Below are 25,281 nucleotides of genomic sequence, written 5' to 3' on the forward strand. Positions count from 1 at the left end.
GGGAAATTACCATTTAACCCATTTCTTAGGGTTGTTTTCAGCATTAAGAAACTACAACTAGAAGGAAAAGTCTAGGATAAATAATCAAGTAACAAACATAAATTGCATATAATCTGAAGGAAATAGAAGAGAACGTTACTCCAGATATAGCAGTATCCTAATTAAAGATTAATGTGACGAATGAGCAATGCAGAAGGAAGAATCTATGGTGTTTAGAATATGGCTTATTTATGCCATTTGGTAAAACCCACATTTACCTAGGAAGTCTATGAGGCAAAATTTGGGAGAACAAAGAAAGTAGCAAAAGCTACTGTAATGGAGAATCTAGTTTTAAAGTCTGTGAGAAGGGAAGAGCAGAGATAGGTAATGTGATACTGTTGACAGGTTGCAAGGATGCAAATAGATATATATTCTGAACCCCAGATCCAATGATTATTGAATGATCCTGAAATCACACATAATACATTTATGAAGTTGTATAAAGTAACTGCACAGTTTTCAGTGGCTATAATTTTGGAAGATCTGCATGCCAGAAGAGAGACTAGGAAAAAGAAGTCCCTGAGCACGTACATCAAACTCCAAACATGAAAACACCTGAGCTTTAGTCTCTTCTTATAACACTTATACAGCAAGATTATTTGGGGTAGGCCTAAATATGTCCTCAAATTCTTTCCATCTCCACTGTCAATAAATGATCTGGGCCCAGACTTTGATTTGGATACAAAAGCAGTATTTTATTTAGTTGTCTGCCTTTCCAGTTTTACACCCTTAGCAGCTAGAGTGATATTCAGCTTGGCACTGTTCTGCTAAAAATGTTTCAATGATTCTCCATTGTCCCTAGGATAAGATCTGTACGCCTTAACTTGGTCTTAACAATTCCTCAGTAATCTGCCTCCCACCTGCCTCTTCAACCTGATACTTCTCTCCCCTCAACAATAACTTATAGCTATACTGGTCTTTTCAGTTCTTCAAATGCACTAAATTGTTACACTCCCCCCACCATAAACACACACACAAAATGATTTCATCTGCTCTAAATATTTGTCCATATTCCCTTCTCCACTGCCCTCTCTTGGCCTTACCAGTTCCTGGACATTGTTAAGGTCTCTGCTAAGTGGCATATCCTAATAAAGATCTTTTTCTGAATACTCAGTCTTAATTATGCACATCCTATCATTACCTCTCAAAGCACTTTCCCCCCCTTTTTTCCTTCCATTCTTTGTATTTTTGTTTTGGTAAAGGTTGATTACACATTTGTCTCCTACAATTGTAAATTTCATATTGAATGTTTGCTTAATGTATGTCTGCTACAACAGAACCAATCTTCAAGAAGGAAGGATAGACAATGTATGTTACTTTAATCCACTTGACCTCTGGAACATGAAGAAAGATCAAAATACATTTAATGTATGCCTAATATAATAAATTAATTTCAAAATTCATTATCCTTAAAAATAAACATTTAAAAACAAGATTTCTCTAGAAAGAGAATTCTCTTGTTCTCTCAAAGAGGACAAGTCAATCACATGCAGTTTTTCCTGCCCATTTCTTCACTAAAATCAATGAAAAGGATTTTTTAAAAGGACCAAGTGCTTAGGCAAGGAGAATTAAAGAAGAGATAGAAGCAACAAAACTTCTGAAGTTGGAAAGCATACAAATAAATGATGACTAACTCAACAAACCAAACAATAATGAAACCAAACAAAAAGGAAAACCCAGAGGAGGATGATTTATGCTGCAGAACCCTCAAAAAGGCTTACAAAATGGAGGCACTATGTACTTATGTACAGTTGGCATACAGAAAGCAAAGCGAGATTCATAGTGTCCGTTCTAAACTACAGAGGGGCAAATATCATAACATATTTAAGGAAACCCTATAATGTAAAAAAGGATTAAATAAACAGTCCCAAAGAACTTAAAAGAGAAACTACAGAAGAAAAGAAGAAAAATTTCAGAAGCCACCATTAATATCCTAAGAAGGATGTGAGAAGTTATTTTACATGCTAAAAAATCAGATGACATTTGGTGAGTGCTGTGAAGTGTGTAAACCTGGTGATTCACAGACCTGTACCCCTGGGGATAAAAATATATGTTTATAAAAAATAAAAAATTAAAAAAAAAAGGAATGAGATGGAAAAAGGATCTTAGGAAATGAAAATATAAAGTGGGAATAAAAGCAAGTAATTACAAAAATGAAAAGATAAATAAAAAAAAAACTCTTTTAAAAGTACAACAAGGGGGGCACCTGGGTGGCTCAGTGGGATAGGGCCTCTGCCTTCAGCTTGGGTCGTGGTCCCAGGGTCCTAGGATCGAGCCCCGCATTGGGCTCTCTGCTCTGCGGGGAGCCAGCTTCCTCCTCTCTCTCTGACTGCCTCTCTGCCTAGTTGTGATTTCTCTCTGTCAAATAAATAAAATATTTTTTAAAAACAAAATAAAAAAATAAAAGTACAACAAGGGCACCTGGGTGGCTCAGTGGGTTAAAGCCTCTCCCTTCCACTCAGGTCATGATCCCACGGTCCTGGGATTGAGCCCTGCATCGGGCCTTCTGCTCAGCAGGGAGCCTGCTTTCCTTCCTCTCTCTCTCTGCCTGCCTCTCTGCCTACTTATGATCTCTGTCTGTCAAACAAGTAAATAAAATCTTTAAAAAAAAAAGTACAACAAGATATGGAAATGGAAAATAAATGAAAATGGGAAGGTCATGTAAGGCAGCTCAGTATCTAATGAAAAAAGATCATTTTTTTTAAAGATTTTTATTTATTTATTTGACAGATCAGAAGTAGTCAGAGAGGCAGGCAGAGAGAGAGAGAGGAGGAAGCAGGCTCCCTGCTGAGCAGAGAGCCCGATGCGGGGCTCGATCCCAGGACCCTGAGACCATGACCTGAGCCGAAGGCAGAGGCTTTAACCCACTGAGCCACCCAGGCGCCCCAAAAAGATCATTTTTAAAAGTGTGTTAAGTATCTGCCAAGTTTCAGGGTGTTAGTAGGAATAAAAAAAACCTGAAAATCATCATTTTGAAAACACCACTCTAATTATTGATTTAGGCAAGTATTCTCCATAAATTCTAAAACCAGAAAGTGAATGGTTGTTAAGAAAAAGGATATTCAGTGATCTCAGAGTATCACTCCACAGACTATTTGCTAATTATAAAGGGAAAAGTATACCTTTATACTAGGAAAATTTAGTATACACCACCTTTAATCTTAAGTTTAAAAAAAACTGGACATCACCAATAGTGCAACAACCTATACCTCCCAATGTAATGTAATAAAAGGCATACCATCCTACCACCTACAGAGTATGCTTGCCAAATACTTAGGCTGAATCTAAGCCTCCAATTTACATGAGAAAGCCATCCAAAAGACAAATGGAGGTTGTTAAGACAATCTATAAGACAACTGTCCTGAATTGTCTAAAACATTCAGTGTCATATTTAAAAAAATTAATAAAGTCTGTTCTAGATTAAAAGAGACTAAAGAGACCCAACAACCAAAATAATACATGAAACCTGACTGGATCCTAGGTCAAACAAACAAGTGACCAAATAAATGAACAAAAAACATTACACCAGCTAAAAAAATTTAAAAAAAAAAAAAGAAATTTTGGGGAACCACTGGAAATACTTGAACACAAAATGCTTGAGGAGATATTAATGAATTAATGCAAATTTTCCAAGATTTGCTATGTCATTGTTATTGTTTGTAAAATGTCCTTATATCTAGGAGATGCATGCTAAAAGTATTAAGGGTTAAAATGTCCAGATGTCCCAAACTTATTTTCAAATGATTCGGAGGGGAGGAGGTTGAGAAATACATGTGTGAGTGTGTGTGTCTGTGTGTCTTCAGAAAGATAAAGCAAATGTGGTGAAATGTTAACACTTGGCAATTTTAGGTGAAGACCAAATAGGGTATATGGGGTACACTGAAATGTTCTCTCAATTTTGCTGTATATTAGAAAATTTTCAAGGAAAACAGAAATTACAGATTGTTTTAGAAAGTAGCATTTAAGAAATTTTCCAGACTTGGGGCACCTGGGTGGCTCAGTGCATTAAAGCCTCTGCCTTCGGCACATAGGCACACCGGGCTCTCTGTTCAGCAGGGAGCCTGCTTCCTCCTCTCTCTTGGCCTGCATCTCTGCCTACTTGTGATCTCTGTCTGTCAAATAAATAAATAAAATCTTTAAAAAAAAAAAAAAAAAGAGGGGCACCTGGGTGGCTCAGTGGGTTAAGCCTCTGCCTTCAGCTCAGGTCATGATCTCAGGGTCATGGGATCAAGCCCTGTATTGGCCTCTCTGCTCAGCGGGAAGCCTGTTCCCCCCTCTCTCTGCCTGCCTCTCTGCCTACTTGTGATCTCTCTCTCTCTCTCAAATAAATAAATAAAATCTTAAAAAAAAAAAAAGAAATTTTCCAGACTTGAAGGACATGAATCTCCACATTTAATGGACTCATTTGATACCTATCATAAAGAATAAAATTGATTCACACTAAGATAGATTTTACATTAGGTTCCAGGACACTAGGAACAAAGAAAAAAACCATAAAAGGCTCCCAAAACTAAAAACAGGGCATAAATAAAAGAGCAGGAATGGAAACGGCTTTGGAGTTCCCAATAATATTCTAAGCAGGAAGTCATGATTACAAAGTTCTAAAGAAAAGCAATTTCAAGTAGAATTCCTGTCCTGTAAAAGAACCAATGTACTGGTTGAAAAAGCCCTTTTCAGATATACTAGAACTCACATGCTTAACAAATTTATCCATTCTTACATGCCACCTATATAAAAAACCAATTTTTATAAAAGATTTTATTTATTTATTTAAGAGAGAGAGAGCGCACAATGAGGAAAGAAACATTTCTTTAACAAATGGTGCTAGGACAACTGGATAAACATATTCAAAAGAATGAAGTCAAACCCCCAATCTTACTTCATATAAAAAATTAACTCATGAGGAGTGCCTCGGTGGCTCAGTCTTAAGTGTCTGCCTTCAGCTAAGGTCATGATCCCAGAGTCCTGGGATCAAGCACCGCATCAGGCTCCCTGCTCTGCATGAAGCCTGCTTCTCCCTCTCCCACTCTTCCTGCTTGTGTTCCCTCTCTTGCTGTATCTCTCTGTGTCACATAAATGAAATCCTTAAAAATATTAACTCATGAAATTGGACCCACTTTCTCACCCTCAATAAACTCAAAATGGATTAAGTACCTAATGTGAGACTAGAAACCATAAAAATCCTAGAAGAGAACACAAGCAGTAATTTCTCCAATATCAGTCACAGCAACATTTTTCATGATGCTGGTCTCCTGATGCAAGGAAAATAAAAGCAAAAATAAACTACATCAAAATAAAAAGCTTCTGCACAGCAAGAAAACAACCAACAGAACTAAAAGACAACCTACTGAATGGAAGAAGACATTTTCAAATGATATATCCAATAAAGGGCTAGTATACAAAATATATAAAGAACTTACACAACTCAACACCCCAAAACCAAATAATCCAATTAAAAAATGGGCAGGACCCATGAATAGACATTTTTCCAAAGACTTACAGATGGCCAACAGACACATGAAAAGATGCTCAACATTACTAAGCATCAGGGAAATGCAAGTAAGAACACAATGAGATACTACATCACACCTGTCAGAATAGCTAAAATCAGTAACAAAGAAACAAGTGTTAGCGAGGATGTGGAGAAAAAGGAATATTGGGGCCCTGTTGGTGGGAATGCAAATTGGTGTAAACACTATGGAAAACAGTATGGAGACACCTCAAAAAAATTAAAAGTAGAATGCCCATATGATTTAGTAAATCCACTAGTGGGTATTTAACTAAAGAATATGAAAACACTAATTCAAAAAGATCTATCACCTCACACCAGTCAGAATGGCTAAAATTAACAAGTCAGGAAAGGACAGATGTTGGCAAGGATGCAGAGGAAGGGGACCCCTCTTACACTGTTGGTAGGAATGCAAGCTGGTACAGCCACTCTGGAAAACAGTATGGAAGTTCCTCAAGAAGTTGAAAATAGAGCTATCCTATAAACCAGCAATTGCACTAGTTGGTATTTACCCCCAAAGACACAAATGTAGCGATATCCAAAAGGGCTCCTGTACCCCAAGGTTTATAGCAGAAATGTCCACAATAGCCCACAGACCATCTACAGATGAATGGATAAAGATGTGGTATATATACATAATGGAATACTACTCAGCTATCAAAAATGAAATCTCGCCATTTGCAACAACATGGATGGAAATAGAGGGTATTATGCTAAGCAAAATAAGTCAGTCAGAGAAAGACAATTATGTGATCTCACTCATAGGTGGAATTTAAGAAACAAAGCAGGATCATAGAGGAGAGAGGAAAAAATAAAACAAGACAAAATCAGAGAGGGAGACAAACCATTAGAGACTCTTAATCATAGGAACAAACTGAGGATTGCCAGCGGGTGGGGGGGGAACAGGGTGTAGGGTAACTGGGTGATGGACATTAAGGAGGGCATGTGATGTACTGAGCACTGGGTATTATGTAAGACTGATGAATCACTGACCTCTACCTCTGAAACCAATAATATATTATATGTTATTTAATTTAAAATTAAAATTAATTAAATTTTAAAGAGAAAAAAGAAAAGGAAAAAAAAGATCTATGTACCCCTATGTTTATTACAGCATTATTTACAACATCCAATTATAGAAGCAACCCAAATGTCCATCAATAGATGAATGGATAAAGATGTGGTATATATACATATAATGAAATATTACTCAGCCATAAAAAAGAATAAAATCTTGCCATTTGCAACAACATGGACGGATCTAGAGAGTATAATGCTAAGTGAAATAAATCAGTGAAAAACAAATACCATATGATTTCACTCATATGTGGAATTTAAGAAACAAAGAATGAAAAAAGAGACAAAAAAAAGACTCAAATATACAGAACAAACTGGTGGTCATCAGGGGAGAGATCAGTAGGAGGATGGATGAAATAGATTAATAGTGGATGAAATAGATTAACAGATTAATCCCTGGATGAAAGGGATTAACAGTACATTTATTGTGATGAGCACTGAGTAATGTATAGAATTATTGAATAAATTTATCGTACACCTGAAACTAATAGTACACTGTATGTTCATTGAACTAGAATTTTTAAAAATGTAAAGTCCTCTTTCATAAAAATTGGCTTAACCATTTAAAATATTGGATCAATGGAATTTAAATTTAAATTTAATTGTTTAAATTAAATTAAATTAATTGTAATTGTAAATTACATTAATTTACATTAATTGTAATTACAATTAATTTGTAATTAAATTAAATTATTAATTAATTTGTAAACAAATTAAATTAATTTTAAATTAAATTTAAATTTAATTTTTTTTTTAAGATTTTATTTATTTATTTGACAGACAGAGATCACAGGTAGGCAGAGAGGAAGGCAGAGAGAGAGGAGGAAGCAGGCTCCCCGCTGAGCAGAGAGCCCAATGTGGGGCTCGATCCCAGGACCCCGAGATCATGACCCGAGCCGAAGGCAGCGGCTTAACCCACTGAGCCACCCAGGCGCCCCTAAATTTAATTTTTTAAAACAATTTTTTTTTAATGGATCAATAACCTAAATATAAGCGCTAACCCATAAAACTATTTTTTTAAAGATTTTATTTATGTATTTGAGAGAGAGAGAGAGATAGAGAGTGCAAGGGCAGGGGTACAAGCAGGGTAGAGGGGCAGAGGGAGAAGCAGACTCCTCAGTAAGCAGAAAGCCCAACGCAGGGCTTGATCCCAGGACCTAAGGCAAACACTTAACCAACAGATACACACCGCTGTCCATATTAAAACTCTTTCAAGAAAACATAGGGATTTATAAATCTTTATGACCTTGGAATTAGCCATCTATTCTTAGTAATCATACTATTCCAAGTACTTGACAAATATTACTTGTACTCTGAAAAGTATAAGTAATAAAAAATACATTTTAATTCATCAAAGTCAAAGGTTTTGTGCTTCAAATAGCTAAAGGTGTTTTATGGGATGAAGAAAACTTTGAAACTAGAGAGAGCTGATATATGCACAACATTGTGAAGATAGATTAAATACCATGGAATTTACACTAACTACAACTGAATTGTACACTTTAAAATGGTTAACTATTATGTGAATTCACCTAAATAAGAAAAACCTTTGGGGAAAAAAAGGCAAAAGATAACTGGAATGAGAAGCTGTTGTTTCTTTAGTAATTAAGATAAGATATTATAAGTTAAATCCATAATGACAGATCACTATAAATACATCAGATAAAAAGTGTAAGGATTCCAAATCTTGGCAAAGATATGAAGCAGTAGGTGAACATACGCTGTTAGAAACAGAATCTCACAGAACCACTCTGAAACAGTTTGTTATTATTAAGGTTAATATACAAAGTCCTATGATTCAGCAATTACACTCCTAGGAAAAACATTTCCTAGAATGTTTACAGCAACAGTTTATATTAAGACCAAATAGATGAAAACCATAATATCCACAAAAAATATATACTAAAGTAAAGTATGACATAGTCGTACAGCTATTGACATGAACTAGCACACAGCAGTGAAAATAAACAAGATACATCTGAACTATTCCACATTAATTAATTTTAAAAATATTCAATACAAAATTAACAAAACACACAGTATGATTTAATTTATAAAAAGTTTAGAAGCAGGCAAAATTATAAAACATTCCTTAGGTTGTTACAAAAAGTTGGTAAAATGGATGTCTATAATAGCAGAGGAGATACTTTTACTGAAGTCTTTTTAATGGTTACACTTCAGCAGGAAATTAAAAAAGATTAATTTTGTTTGGGCAGGCAGAGGGATGTGAGGTAACAGCAAAGTATTTTTTAAACTGCATGATAGTTATATGGGTTATTCTTCCAAAAAAATTTTTTTTGTCAATATCACTGAGTTGTTTCTGTGAGGGTTTTTTTTAAAGATTTTATTTATTTATTTGAGAGAGAGAGAGAGTGAGAGAGAGCATGAGTGGGGAGGAAAGGGAGAAGCAGACTCCCGCCGAGCAGGGAGCCCAATACAGGGCTCAATCCCAGGACCCAGGGATCATGACCGGAGCCGGAGGCAGATGCTTAACTGGCTGAGCCACCCAGGAGCCCCTGTGAGGGTGTATTTTAATGAGTTCAACATTTAAATAAGTAAACTGACTTGTGAATAAATGACTGAGTAAAGCAGATTGCCCTTCGTAATGTGGGTGGGCCTCATACAATCAACTGAAGGCCTGAACAGAACAAAAGTCGAAACCCCAATGAATAAAGGGAATTTTTCCTGCATGACTGCTTTCTAGCTGGACATCCATTTTCTTCCTGCATTTAGACTCCAACTGAAACAGCAGCACTTCCCAGATCTCAAGCTTACTGGCCTTTGGACCGGAACGCTACCATCAGCTCTTCTGGTTCTCTAGTTTGTGGATTGTAGATCTTAGGGCTTGTCAGCCTCCATTATTGCATGACACAATTCCTTATTATATATTTATGTATTTTTCCTATTGGTTTTGATTCCCTGGAGAACCCTGTCTAATCTCCCTCCTCTTCATCAATGTATATATATACACATACATATCTGGATATATATGTATGTGCGTGCTGTTTAATTAAGAATCATTGTACATGTACAGCACTGTTAGGTGAAACTAATCTTTTTTGGTTTTTCTTAGTACAACTGAAAAGAAGAGTTTGAGAAGATTCAAAAAAACTGCCTTTCCCTAAGTGAGAATAAACTTCCATTTTGTCCATGATATGTTAGTTAATTTAATTTTCTTATACCTTTCCTGGAGATTAAGATCCAAACTATCTTGCTTAAGAATCATTAACTCTGAAGTCTGACAAGCCAGCTTTCAATCCAGGTCCTAAAATCTAGGTCCCAACACTTACGTCCTTGGGAAAATTATTTGCCCTACTAAAACTCACTTTTCTCCTCTATAGAATATTGGCAAAAAATCTACAGTTTACAAGGTATTATATATAGTGCCTTGCACATAATAAAGCTCAAGAAATGGCATTTTCGGGGCACCTGGGTGGCTCAGTGGGTTATGCCTCTGCCTTCGGCTCAGGTCATGATCTCAGAGTCCTGGGATTGAGCCCTGCATCAGGCTCTCTGCTGAGCAGGGGGCCTGTTTCCTCCCCTCTTTCTGCCTGCCTCTCTGCCTACTTGTGATATCTGTCTGTTGAATAAATAAACAAAATCTTAAAAAAAAAAAGAAAGAAAGAAATGGCATTTTCATTTATCAATTAACCCTATCTTATTATGCTATATAGTTATTTTGTGTAAGTCCACAAAATCATAATAAAAAGTATTCTGTTAGACATTTCATCCAGTGAATTATCAGATAACCTATTACTTTTTTGTTCCTGATTCTCTATTATAATTATATCAGAATTTAATTTCAAATCTTGTTGTTTTGGGGCACGTGGGTGGCTCAGTCATTAAGCATCTGTCTCTGGCTGAGATCATAATCCTAGGGTCCTGGGGTCAAGTCCCACATTGGGCTCCCTGCTCTGCAAAGAGCCTGCTTCTTCCTCTCCCAGTCCCCTAGCTTGTGTTCCCTCTCTCGCTGTCTCTCTCTCTCTGTCAAATAAGTAAATAAAATCTTTTTTAAAAAAGAAAGATTGGTTTAAAAAAATCTTGTTGGGGCGCCTGGGTGCTCAGTGGGTTAAAGCCTCTGCCTTCGGCTCAGGTCATGATTCCAGGGTCCTGGGATCGAGCCCTGCATCGGGCTCTCTTCTCGGCAGGGAGCCTGCTTCCCTTGCTCTCTCTCTGCCTGCCTCTCTGCCTACTTGTGATCTCTGTCTATCAAATAAATAAATAAAATCTTTTTTTAAAAAAATCTTGTTGGGTTTATGGGGCGCATGGGTGGCTCAGTGGGTTAAGCCTCTGCCTTTGGCTCAGGTCATGATCCCAGCATCCTGGGATCAAGTCCTGCATCTGGATCTCTGCTCAGCGGGGAACCTGCTTCCCCTCTGTCTCTCTGCCTGTCTCTCTGCCTGCTTGTGATCTCTGTCTGTCAAATAAATAAATAAATAATATATACATCTAAATTTTAAAATCTTGTTGGGTTTTAAGATGTCACAACTTTATAAAATGATTTAACATATACATATATATAAATGGCGATATATGGCAAGCATATCAATACTGGGGAAGGGTATGCTACATTCTTCTTTTATGTTCAAAATCTACATATGATTTGAGAAATAGACAAATTCCTCCTTAGGGAAGTCATCTTTCTTGGATGTCTCTAAACTCCTTTTTCTGACTGCACCAAAGAGCCAAAAGAGGTTATTCTCTATAAATAGTGCTGTATCCCTAGAGTTAAAATACATTGCCTGAAGTTGTAATGGGTCATCACTGTTGGCTTCTGTTCCAGAGACCCAGATCCAGTTAACTTTCTTTTAAAACTGTATTTATTTAAATAATCTCTACACCCAACATGGGGCTCAAACTCAGAACCCGAAGATCAAGAGTCTCAGGCTCTTCCAACTGAGCAGCCAAGTGCTCCTAGATCTGTAGAACTCTTAGAAAAACCAGTTGGTGTTCACTGGTTCAGTTAGTAAGGCTCTCAAATGTCTTATCCTTCCCAAAGGTTCCATTTGATAATACAATAATCGGTGAACAGAGATTGATCTGATTTTAAAGTAGCATCATATCATGATGTATTTGATCTTTTTTTTTTTTTGGCTTTGGTTTATTTTTGATCTTTCCTTTTCAGAGAAAAGCACAGCCAACTTAACCCAGTCTTAATGTAAAATATACATTAAGGAATTATCCTTTATTTTTGAAAAAAGGCAAGATGAATATTTAGAAAATTGTTAGAGCTTAACTATACTTTCCTTTGCCTTTTTTAAAAAGATTTTATTTATTTATTTATTTGAGAGAGAGAGAATGACAGAGAGAGAGCATGAGAAGTGGGAGGGTCAGAGGGAGAAGCAGACTCCCTGCCGAGCAGGGAGCCCGATACGGGACTCAATCCCGGGACTCCAGGATCATGACCTGAGCTGAAGGCAGTCACCCAACCAACTGAGCCACCCAGGCATCCCTTCTTTGTCTTTTTCAAGAAGTATTTGTGTTATATAAAAAGGACACCCTCCTGGGCGTATTTCATGGTCTCTTGGACATAGCACTGTGTTGTTGAAGGTACACAAAAGGGCAATAAAGACAGTGCTCTATATGTCAAATTTATTTTCTCATCTCTTGCAGACCTGGGGGTGGATACACTTCACAAAATTCAAATCTAGAAAAAAAATATATATATATATATTTTTTTTTTGGATTTTATTTATTTACTTGTCAGAGAGAGAGAGACAGCACGAGCAAGCACAGGCAGACAGAGCGGCAGACAGAGGCGGGGGAGAAGCAGGCTTCCTGCCAAGCCAGGAGCCCAATGTGGGACTCGATCCCAGGACACTGGGATCATGACCTGAGCCAAAGGCAGCCACTTAACCAACTGAGCCACCCAGGCATCCCTAGAATATATTTTACACATGCCTGAATGTACAAAACTTTTAACTTCAAATTAAAAAAAAAAAAACAGAGTACATTCCCCAGTTTATCTGATAAAACTGACAAAGCCATGATGCCAAATAAGAAAATGACTATAAAAGAAAGAATAATTTCAGGCTGATCTAACTTATGAACATAGATATAAAACTTGAAAATAAAATTCTAGTAAACTAAATACAGTAAGTAATAAAAAAGAAAACATTATACCTAAGTTTATTTTATTTAAGAAAGGTAAGATTCCTCTAACATTAGAAAATATATTAACATAATTAACTTTATTAACAAATTAAAGAGAAAAAGCACAATTATCTCCAATAAACAGAATAATTTGATGAAAGTCAACATCTAATTATTAAAAAGAAAAAACTTTAAAAACTGTAAGTAGAAGGAAATTTCCTTGTACTGATGAATAGTACCTATAAATACAGGAAAGAACAGACGAAATGATGAAATAGTAAGTGCATATCCTTAAAAGTGCATATCCTTAAAAGCATATAGGGGCACCTGGGTGGCTCAGTGGGTTAAGGCCTCTGCCTGCAGCTCAGGTCATGATCCCAGGGTCGGTCCTGGGATCGAGCCCCACATCAGGCTCTCTGCTCAGTGGACAGCCTGTCTCTCCCTCTTTCTCTGCCAGCCCTTCTGCCTACTTGTGATCTCTCTTTGTCAAATAAAAAAAAAAGTTGTGGCATATAAAATATATAAACCACTGGGAAGTAAGAAATAAAACTGATGTTTGCAGATCTTATGATTGTCTACAAGGAAGAAAATGTAAAAGATTCTCTAACAGGTTGGTTGTTGTATTTCATAAAAGATTTTACAGAACTTTCTGACATAAACCAGGAAACAAAGGCTAACTGCATCTGTACATACAAGCAACAAAGTTAGAAAAATATATTTTATTTGGGGTTATCTGGCTGGCTCAGTCAGTAGGGTGGAAAACTCTTGACGTTGGGATCGTGGGTTTGAGCCCCATGTTGGGTACAGAGGTAACTTTAAAAAAATAAAATATAATATAAAAAAGAAAAAGAAAACACATTTTATTCACAAATAGTATCAAGGCAAAATACTTAGAAATGTATTTGATGTGAACAGAATTATAAAACTGGACTGAGATATTAAACAACATCTAAATATATGGAAATGTCATTTCTTATTAAAAGGAAACATCAATTTTGTAAAGCCATCAATTCTCCTGAGTAATCTATATAATTTACTGCAGTTGTAGCCAAAATCACAAGTTTTTCAAGGATCTTTACAAGATCATTTTCTAACTTATATACAGAAGCCTACGGGACACTCTTTAAAAATTAAGCTGGAAGGACTTGCTCTATCAAATGTCAAGACTTACTACAAACCAATACTCACTGAGTGTGGCAATGGTTCAGAGAAAAAATTAGAGAAGTATGGCACAGGAGACTGGGCCAGGAATACACTCACACACATATGGAAACTTATGATCAGACAATCCTGGCACTGCAACTCTTCCAGATTAAAGAAGACTAAAAGAGAGATGATACTAAATTCAGTGTGTGATCCTAGACTGTATCCCGGACAGTGCCTGAGGAAGAGAGGATGAGGGCACCGTGAAGTATTAAAAAGAACATTAGGACCAGTGAAAAATCTTGAATATAGACTATTTAAAAAGAGTTCTGAGTAATTGTTTAAATTTCTTATTTTAGTAAGTGTACTGTGCTCATGTGAGCGAATACTCTTGCTCTGAGGAAATAACACACTGACATGTTTAAAGGTGAAGAAGCAAATGTCCACCACTTATTTTTAAATAGTTTAGGTAAAATGTGTGCATTGTGTATGTGTGTTTGGGCACATGCATACATAGAGAGAACAACTACAAGCACATACAAGAATGATCATGCAAATGAGCTAAAAGTAAACTGTTGGTGAATATAAGTAAAGAGTACCCAAGAATAGTTTATACTGTTCTTGTAACTTTTCTACAAGCTTGAATTTATTTTTTTTAAGATTTTATTTATTTATTTGACAGAGAGAGCACAAGTAGGCAGAGAAGCAGGCAAAGAGAGAGGGGGAAGCAGGCTCCCTGCCAAGTAGAGCCCGATGTGGGGCTCGATCCCAGAACCCTGGGATCACAACCTGAGCCAAAGGCAGAGGCTTAACCCACTGAGCCACCCAGGCGCCCCTGCAAGTTTGAATTTAATCAAAACTTAAAAAAAGTCATCCAAAACAAGCCATATTATTAAATAATTCTCATGTTAAATAGAAAACTAAATAGAAATATAAAACACCTAGAAATGAAGTGAAAAAGAGAGCAATATATATAAAAAACCTGGACACTGGAAAATTACAAGAAAAAAATTAATAACATTAAACTTTTAAAAATAAAATAAAACTGATCGGAATTCAATATTGTAACAAAATAGCAGGAGAGGATTAATTAACACAAAATATAATACAAAAATTCTAAAATTGTGGGGCACCTGGGAGGCTCAGTAGGTTAAGCCTCTGCCTTCGGCTCGGGTCATGATCCCAGGTTCCTGGGATCGAGCCCCACATCGGGCTCTCTACTCAGCAGGGAGCCTGCTTCCTCTCCTCTCTCTCTCTCTCTGCCTGCCTCTCTGCCTACTTGTGATCTCTGTCTGTCAAATAAATAAAATCTTAAAAAAAAAATTCTAATATTGTAAGATTCGCAAAACTCAAAACTTGCTTTTGAAAAGCATGAAGAGGAGAAGTGAGTTGGGGGATTTCAGAGAGGGAGACAAAGCATAAGAGACTGTGGACTCTGAGAAACAAATTGAGGTTTTGGAGGGTCAGGGGTGGGGGGTTGGTCAGCCTGGTGGTGGGTATTATGGAGGGCATGTATGGCATGGAGCTCTAGGTGTGGTGCATAAACAATGAATTTTGAAACATTGAAAAAAAATAATACCTGGGAATGGGGACTATGGTCACATGGGATGTGAGTCCCCCCATAACATATAAATTATTTTTATAAAAAAACTATTTAATTATGATTTAACTAAAAATACAATTTAAAAAGGAAAACACTAGGGGAACCTGGGTGGCTCAGTGGGTTGCCTCTGCCTTCACCTCAGGTCATGATCTCAGGGTCCTGGAATTGAGTCCCACATCAGGCTCTCTGCTCAGCGGGGAGCCTGTTTCCCCCTCTCTCTCTGCCTGCCTCTCTGCCTCCTTGTGATCTCTATCTCTGTCAAATAAATAAATAAAATCTTTTTTTTTTTTTAAAAAAGGAAAACACTAGCATTTAGGCTAAGGAGATACTTGTTTATAAAGGCAAGTTTGTAAGCAAACCATATTCAACAAAATGGGCTTGATAAGATGCTAACACTACGAGACCATTACAGCTCATAGTAAAGACAAGTGTGTAAAAGGCTGACAGTTGTTCATAATGTATTCTGGCATGATAAAGATGGGTTACAGGTCAGTGGCCATAGTAAGATCACATTAAAGAAAGAATTCTTTTATTTTTTAAAGATTATTTATTTATTAAATTATTAAATATTATATATTATATAATTTATTATATGTTATATATAATAATATATAAAATAACATATAATTATAAAAATATATAATTATATATTATTATATATTAATGTAATATAATAAATAAAATAAAAATAAATGGTGTTGGAAAAACTAGACAGCCACATGCAAAAGAATGAAACTAGATTACCATCTTAGACTATACAAAAAATTAACTCATAATGGATAAAAGACTGGAACGTAAAACCTGAAACCGTAAAACTCCTAGAAGGAAAGAGAGGCTGTTAGCTCCTTGACATTGGTCTTAGATATGATTTTTTGGATATAACTCCACAAGCAAAGGCAACAAAAGCAAAAATAAATTGGGTGGACTATATCAAACTAAAAAGCTTCTGACTAGCAAAGGAAATCAACAAAATAGGTAACCTCCTGAAGGGGAGAAAATATTTACAAATTATATACCAGATTAGAGGGCAAATGATAATATATAAGGAAGTAATACAACTCAATAGCAAATAAACATTCTGATTTTAAAAATGGGCAGAGGTTCCAAATTACATTGCTCCAAAGAAGACATACAGACGTCCAAGAGTATGTGAAATGATGCTCAATATTACTAACCATCAGGGAAATGCAAATCAAAACTACAATGAGATATCATCTTACAACTGTTAGAGTGGCTATTATCAAAAAGATAAGAAATAATGTGTGAGAAGGATATGGAGAAAAGGGAACCCTTTTGCCATGCTGATAGGAACATATATTGGTGTAGCCACTATGGAAAACAGTATAGAGATTTCTCAAAAAATTAAAAATAGAATTACCATATGATCCAGCAATTCCACTTCTGAGTATTTACCCAAAGAAAATGAAAACACAAATTCAGAAAGATATATGCACCCCCAAGTTCACTGCAGCATTATTTGCAATAGCCAAGATATGGAAACAATCTGCATGACCAGCAATGGAAGAATAAAGATTACTGGAATATTATTCAGTCATAAAAAGAATGAAATTTTTTCCATCTGTGACAACATGGATGGACCTTGGTGTTATTATGCTAAGTGAAGTATGTCAGAAAAAAATAAATACCATATACTTTCACTTACACGTGGAATTTAAACTAACAAATAAAAGTCAAGCTTGTAGACACAGAGAACAGGTTGGTAGTTGCCATAGACTGGGGGTGGGGGTGCGAAATGCGTAAAAGGGTTCAAAAGGTACAAACTTCCAGTTATAAAACAAATTAGTCAGGGGCGCCTGGGTGGCTCAGTGGGTTAAGCCTCTGCCTTCGCCTCAGGTCATGATCCCAGGGTCCTGGGATGGAGCCCCACATTGGGCTCTCTGCTCAGCAGGGAGCCTGCTTCCCCCTCTCTCTCTGCCTACTTGTGATCTCTGTCTGTCAAATAAATATATAAATAATGTTTAAAAAAAAATAAAACAAATTAGTCATGGGTAGTAAATAATACTGCACTGTATATTTGAATGTTGCTAATAAACTAAATCTTAAAAATCCTTATCACAAGAAAAAACTACATATGGTAATGGATATTAACTAGAGTTCCTGTGGGGTCATTTCAAAACATATACAAATACCAAATCATTACGTTGTACTTCTGAAGCTAATATAAGGTTACACGTCATTTATACCTCAATTTTTTAAAAAATCCTTTAGGAACCATCAAAAGGCCTTTAGTTAAGTGCTTTATACTATAATTGATATAGAGGTCCCAAGAATGAAAAGCAGAGGAGAAAGGGAGCTAACATTTATTGAATTTCTTTTTTTAAAAAACATTTTTTTTAATTTATCTATTTGACAGAGAGAGATCACAAGTAGGCAGAGAGAGAGGAGGAAGCAGGCTCTCCATGGAGCAGAGAGCCCGATGCGGGGCTCAATCCCAGGACCCTGGAATCATGACCCGAGCTGAAGGCAGAGGCTTTAACCCACTGAGCCACCCAGGCACCCCCATTTATTGAACTTCTGATGTGTACCAAGTGTCCTACACATATGTTATTTCATTCTCAATATTAAGTGAGAATAAGAACCTCTCATTTACAGGTTAAACAGCTCACAAGTGGTGCAGCTGAAAACAGAAGCCACATCTGATACTAGAGCCCATGCTTTTTACACCATGTTACAGTGAGACTAACACAGGTAAAATAATCTGAGATATGATTTTTTTTTATTCTGAAGAAGCCAAAATTTAAACCAAACAGTTAATAAGACTAGATGGCAAAGATGAAAAGGCAAAAACTATCTGATAAAGGACAGCAGAAAGGAGGAGGAAGAGGAAAGTACAAATAAAAAAGAAATATAATATGGAAAGAATAGTAAAAGGTACCATAAAAAGCAGAACTGATTTGACCAGAATGTTACTAAAATAAACATTTTAGACGATGGATACCTATATCTATATGTAAGGCTACACCTATTTTTTTTTAATGTTTTAAAGAATTTATTTATTTGGGAGACAGAGTGAGCAACTGAGAGAGAAAGAGCACAAGCTGGGAGTGAGGCAAGGGAGAAAGAGAAATAGGCTCCCTGCCCACGGTTGGGAGGCAGAGGGAGAAAGAGAAGCAGACTCCCTGCCCGATGCTGGCTCCGTCCCAGGATCCTGGATCATGACCTGAGCCGAAGACAGATGCTTAACTGACTAAGTCACCCAGGCACTTCTTTTTTTTTTTTAATTTTAAGTAATTTTGACACCCAATGTGGGGCTTGAACTCACAACCCCAAAATCAAGAGTTGCACACCCCATACTGAAAAAATAAAATTAAATTTTAAACAATTAGAATTTTAAATTAAAAAAAAAAAAAAAGCTGCACACTCCACTGACTGAGACAGTCAGGCGCCCCATACCTAATCTTTATATCCCCACTTCTAAAAATGTATTTGAGGAGGCTAAGAATTACAGAAAAAAAAATTCTAATCATACACAATTGTCATAGGTAACAGGTACTCAATATCATAAACATCGGCTAAAATTATTACTATGACTGATCATTATTTGAAGTGCTCAGATTCCTGGCAGTCAATGCAAAAGGGAAATACTATACAATGGATTATATGGTTTCTATCTGTCTAGGACTATTTACAGGAGATAAGCAAGATCTTGTTGAGATAACCTTAAGAAGACCTAAAATAACTGAGAGGTTCATATTATTAGAAGATTCACCAAATTTCTACTCAATTATAGATAAAGTACAATTCAATCCAAATCACAAAAGATGCTTGAAAGTAACAAAGCTATTTCAAAAAATTTAAATGCAGAGGAACACAAACAGCCAAGACACTCTTGAGGAACAAGAGGTAAGAGGATCTGCTCCATATTACAACATCACTGTGAATAAGATAGCATGATATCGAAGCAAGAAGAGACAAACTGAGCAATGAAACAGAATATAATGTCCAGAAATAGATGTAGACATATATAATCACTTCATTTTTTACTAAAATGGCACTACCGATCAGTGTAGAAAAGATTAACTTTACAAAAATTGATACTGGAACAACTGAATACTTATACGGGGGGATAAAATGGAATTACACCACTACCTACAGAAATCAATTCCAGGTAATGTAAAGACCTACATGTTAGAGTCAAAGACTGGGGAGTTTTTAGAAAGAACATAAGAAAATCTTCATTACCTCAAGGTAGCAGAAAATTTCTTAAATAAACATTAACCACCAAAAAAGATTTCATAACATTTAAATGCTAAACCTCTATTCATCAAAAGGCACAAAAATGAAAAACCAAACCAGAGAAGAAGAAAATAGTCACTATTATACAGAAGACATATATATAGATATCTATATCTATAGCTATAGATATAGACATATAGATACATATGTTTTAATCAGAGAAAAAGAACCCAATTAAAAATTGGAAAAACATTTGAACAAGCATTTTACAAAAGAAGGCAACCAATTGGGCAAGAATTGGTGTCCATTTTCATTGACAATCAAGGAAATACCAATTAACTGTGTGATTAATAACATTAAACATCCACCAAATTGGCAAAAATTTAAAAGTATGATGATGCCAAGGTTTGGCATTCATGTGAAGCAAAAAGAACCTTTATAAACTGCTGATACAAGTAAAAACTTGCTCAATATTTTTAGAGAACAGTTTGACATTGTCAGTAAAACTGAAGACATACAAACTACATTCCTCACCAATTTAATCACAACTTTAGCATATATGCTAAAGAAATGCAAGCACACATGTACCAAAATATGTGCACAAAATATTTATAGTCACATCACTTGTAACAGTTAAAAACTGGAAGAAAGTCATATATCCATGAAAAGTAGAATGGGTAAACAGTAAATTGTGATGTTACCATGAAAGATAATATATATACAGCAATGGAAAAAGAATGAACTGTAGCTATAGGAAACATGAATGAAGCTCATATTTTTATGAAAAAGGCACAAAAGAATGTCTTCATATAAAGACAACACATAAACTAAACCTTCTATGATTTTGGAATTCATACACTAAAGTTCTAATGAAAGACAAAGAAATGATCACAGTGACCACCACCAGAGGAACACAATTGTTTATGAATGTGGAAAGGTATATCAGAGATTTCTTTAGAGATGGTTGTATACTCCCTATTTTAAGTGTTTACAATTATGTATTAAATGACACAAATGAATAGGATATGCCATTTCTGTATCTAATTTGAGAGCAAAAAAAAAAAAAAGCCACAGGCATTCAAATAAATATGCACTTCTAAAAATGTTTCAAATATTAAATCATGTGGGAAAATACTTAAATATAATTTTATGTAAAATGGCTATAATGGTAAATGCTGAATGAATTTTAAAAATCACATTTTATATATGTACATAAAACAGACCAGGAAGAAAATACCAAAAAATTAGCATTGGTTTTAACTGGGAATTGAAATTTTCTTCAAAAGATGTAGTTCTAAAATTATTTAAAATAGTCATGTCTTATTTTTATAAATAGAAAGAAATAGCATTTTTTAAAAAAGCATAAGGAAAATTAAACCACTAGGCAAATTAGTAAGAGAAAATCAGTTGCCTGTGAAGGCTTAGGGTTTGCAGCCAATCCTATCTTCTCAAAGGGGAAATTCCAGGATCAAGTCACCGGATGGGAAAGAATTTTCAACAGGAGAAAAAGCAAGTCAAGTCCTGCCAAAGAAAGGGGGATTTCCGGAAACAAGGGGAAACAAACTACCTTGCAGGAGCCTGGTGGATGTTCAACAGCCATTCTTTACTCCACTCTGGAAGCCACTGCGCGCTAATCAAAGCAGAGCTGAGGAAGAAGACAGGAGTCAGGAAATACCAGGTGCTTCTGGGAGCCCAGGTCAACCAACCCCCGCCACGCATAAATGTAGTCAGGCAAGACTATGGCATCCTGTTCAATACCAGCATCAAGACAAGAGCAGGGTCACTGCAGTTCTGGGCAGGTTCTGTCCCTGAGCCCACAGAGGTCCCCCGGGAGCAGAGCGCTGGAGTCACAAAGGCAGACAAAGGCGCCCCACAACTACAGTGCTCTACGGACACATAGTCCCACCACCTCACACCACGGGGACACAGACACCCCCAAACCTAAACACAACGGATTACACATGGTCACACAAGCATACACACCACGGGAACATTACAGTCACAATCGCAGTCATAGGCACCCCACTCACTCCCAGTCCCACTGCCACACTTCATGGGGACACAGCGACAACAATGAATTGACACGCACCCTACACCAATAATATCACAAATACATACGCCATGGGTAAACACAATCACAGATCTCACAGTTAAGGCATCCCACACCCACAGTTCAGCAAATGGTCATAAACTAACACGCACGAAGAAGACACCCATCTTTACAAACGCGGTCAAAGAACACTACACTCGCAAAAACCCAGTCACACAATTAAACCTCATCACACATGAAACAATCATAACCGCAAATCAAGCCCTCCTCCCCGCCCTCACAGTTCCGTACACGCTCACACTGACACAGAGACACAGTCACATTTAGACACACACCCTCCTCACAATCTCCCCTGCTCACCAGGCTCCCCCACACACCCCGGACGGGCCAGAGGTTCCAGCCACCCGGCGCCAACCCCGGGCTCCAGGCCACCTCACCTACGGCTCCTTCGAAGGGTCAGCACCCCTGTACTCTACTTGGAACTACTCGAACGCTACAGCTCCGCAGCAACCGAGGCCGTTTGCCCCAACCCGCCAGAAGATCCCGCCTACTCCTCAGGAGAGGGGCTAGTTCTCGCGGGAAGGAGCACTGAGCCTAGAGGCCTCTGGGAGATGTAGTACAGATGTAGCGACCGGTTGCTAAAAAGCGGTCTCCTGGATATCTGGACTCTCCTGTAGCAAAGAGCCTGGACTCAGTCAAAACTGCGTCTTCCGGCTGAGCAGAGCAACGGAGGCTTCTGCGAGTTTCAGCTGATTAGGACTCCGTCGACCAAACTGTAGTCAGCCTCCTCCCAGTCCTTCTCTTGACCAGTCCTTGACCTGCTAACCCTAGTTCTGCAAAAATCCCCCTCCTTTTGATATTTAACCAAGCTCCTCTTAGTAGTTTTCTATCCACTGACTCTTTCACCGTGCCCCTTGGATAAAAATCCCAGCTATTATTAAATACTGAGTTGAGTTCAGTCTCTCTTCTCCATTGCGACAGTCTTCAATAAAGTGTTCCTTACCTGTTTAACTTACCTGGTGCAGGTTTTCGTTGACAAAGCCCCCAGGGCAGCTCTTTGACGACTCACCCTGCAACACACTGGGCCCTAAGCTTCCTGTGAAATGCAGTCCTGGACTTCGCGATGTACCTGGCCAAGGTAAGCTGGGTCCTCTAGGCACTGAGGCGAGGCTCTGGCCGCACTTAAGTGCTTTGGGGGATGATGCTCAGAATTCCGCTTTGCCCTAGGAATACAAACAGATGCTCTTGAGGCAGGATGCTGCGGACCTTGTCAGAAGAACATACCCAAACGGGGACCTGAGCATCTGTGACCAAACCAGCCTGGGGAGTTTGAAAGGGAGGAATCTTCAAGCCCAGTCATGTATGTGAAAGTGGACAAAGGAGGTCCTATGTGAGACAGTGGTGAGATTACGTGTGTGACTGGTTGAGGGGGGAGGGAGGATAGTTGAGTGAAAAAGAAACTGCATGTGGGTAAAATTGATGAGTGTGACGGAGTGGTGGATCAAGATTATGTGGGGCTTAGGGAGGCTGGAAGGTTACATCATGGGTGTGTGTGGTTGAGGTACTTGAGTGCAGCTAGTGGGACAACAGCGTCTGAATTCCTGCCAGTATGAGTATTTGCATGATTACCTGAATGTAGGTCATCTCAGCATGGGTGCCTGAGGTGGGGGAGGAATCTGAATCCTACAAGCTTCATTTTCTCTTCAAATTATTAATAGTGTGTGTCTTCCTGGAGCTTTGATTTTTAAGAGGGAAAACCTAAATTTTAATTTATATAATAAATAACTTTAGCATTTTTATATAAACGCTAAAGATTCCAACCATTTGTTCTGGAATAGAATAACAAATCAGTATGACGTATTAAACAGGGCATATTTTGCTATAGGGGTACCTGTTTTGTCTATAACCTTGCCCCATTTACTCTTTTCTGTTTTGGGGGAGTCATTGGTAGGGTAAATGTTCGGAGATGTAATTGTTCAATTCAACCAGAAGTACCAACCACAATTAAAAGATGTTCAGAGGATGCTGTACAGGGATGTGATGCTGGCGAACTAGAGCAACCTGGTCATATTAAACATGGATAGCTCACTGTATAATTCAACTTTTGAAAGTAAAGTGTTGTCTCTTTTCCATTTCTGAAATATTTAGAACCTTTACATAGCATAATAGATTCAGCTTTGAGATAACAAGTTTCAGGTATCCTCAAGCCCTCTGCCATATAATTGTATATGCTCAACCTTTTAAGGTAAAAGGTATCTACTTTATTCCTCTTTATGTGGTGACTTTGGGGATGGTTCTTGAATTAAAATTCAGTCTTGTGTCATTTTCCTATATATAGGCTATCACATCACCAAACTGGATAAAATCTTTAAGTTGGAACAAGTAAAGAGGCCATGGGTAGTGAATAGAGGAAATGTAAATGAAGTTCTCTCCAAGTGAGTTACTGAGAACCAGGCAGATATGCTTGGGTTAAGGCAGAACACAGATGTTCAGCGAGAGAGCTGACACCACTGAAATGTTTTTCAGGCTTTCCTTTATAGGCCCTACTCTCCTTGAGTCTTAGCTGATGTGAATCCTTCTGTCATCATTCTTCTTCCGTCAGTGCCCTCTTTTATTTAAGTAATCCTAGAGGATCATATTCTCTTCATTGTCATAGTCTACATATGCGGTCAGTCCTTCACAAATCTGCAGTCTTGGATGCCTGGCTCATTCAGTTAAGCATTTGCCTTCAGCTGGGGTCATGATTCCAGAGTCTTGGGATCAAGTTCCACAGAGTCCTACATCAGTCTCCATGCTCAGTGGGGAGCCTGATTCTTCCTCTGCCTGCTGCTCCCCTGCTTGTGCCCTCTCTCTCTCTCTCTGATAAATAAATAAATAAAAATTTTTTAATCTTTAGTATTTCAAAACTAGTATTGTTGCACACTGAAGTTTCTTTTTTTATTACATTCCGTTTTCTATCTTTCTATCACTAAAACTCAGGATTATATTTTACATCTGCATTTCCAATTGTCTCTTATTTCCCATAGCCATATTTCAGCAACTTTCATCACCTCTTGAAGCTACTAGCTTAAAAATGGTTGCTGCTTTCCTCCTAGCTCTCTTTTCAGCCAACCTTTTTTATTCACAATTGTCTGTGAAGGAATTATCTCATTCGTCTTAAATATTTAAACAAGGTTATAGTGGAAAAAAGTCTCCCTTTCAATAATTTCTCTTTTCCATCTGCATCTACTCTAACTAGTTTCATATGTAAAATTCTTTGAGTAATTCTATATTTACAACAACATATATATGTATATAAAGCCCCTCATCTTTATTTTTCACAAATGTTAGTATACTATAAAGCATCTAGGTTTTTTTACTTACTATTATTTCTTAGAAGACATCCCATATTAATACATATTTATTATTCTTTTGTATGGTGGTATTGTGTTTTGTGGTAGGGAAAGTGTCATACTTTAATAGCATATAAGTGAATATTTAGTATGTTTTCAGGTTTCTACAATTCTGGAATAATATATATACTTGGTTTTGTATAGATGTGTATGCACTTTTGTAACAAATTCCTTTAAG

At 37.1% G+C, this 25,281-nt stretch overlaps 2 protein-coding genes across 5 annotated transcripts in view; both read right to left on the minus strand.

Moving 5' to 3' along the window:
• Positions 1 to 22,699, minus strand: part of LOC116579821 (zinc finger protein 345-like) — a 58,191-nt gene extending 35,492 nt beyond the window's left edge. The window contains 2 exon segments of the mRNA XM_032325685.1: positions 21,229 to 21,306; positions 22,149 to 22,699. The gene's annotated coding sequence lies outside the window, so the exon portion shown is untranslated.
• LOC116579809 (zinc finger protein 345) overlaps positions 1 to 25,281 on the minus strand; it is a 93,653-nt gene that overhangs the window by 3,094 nt on the left and 65,278 nt on the right. The window contains exons 1-2 of one of the 4 annotated variants that reach the window (XM_032325609.1): positions 13,952 to 13,961; positions 11,363 to 11,367 (exon numbers count right to left, since the gene is read on the minus strand). The exons of 1 other annotated variant lie outside the window; for it this stretch is intronic. The gene's annotated coding sequence lies outside the window, so the exon portion shown is untranslated. Of the gene's footprint in view, positions 1 to 2,245; positions 2,288 to 4,203; positions 4,221 to 11,362; positions 11,368 to 13,951; positions 13,962 to 25,281 lie in introns of those variants that run through there. 2 more of the 4 variants (XM_032325610.1, XM_032325608.1) reach the window with 2 other exon arrangements.

The sequence above is a fragment of the Mustela erminea genome, chromosome 19, assembly GCF_009829155.1.
Source record: "Mustela erminea isolate mMusErm1 chromosome 19, mMusErm1.Pri, whole genome shotgun sequence".
Classification (NCBI taxonomy): domain Eukaryota; kingdom Metazoa; phylum Chordata; class Mammalia; order Carnivora; family Mustelidae; genus Mustela; species Mustela erminea.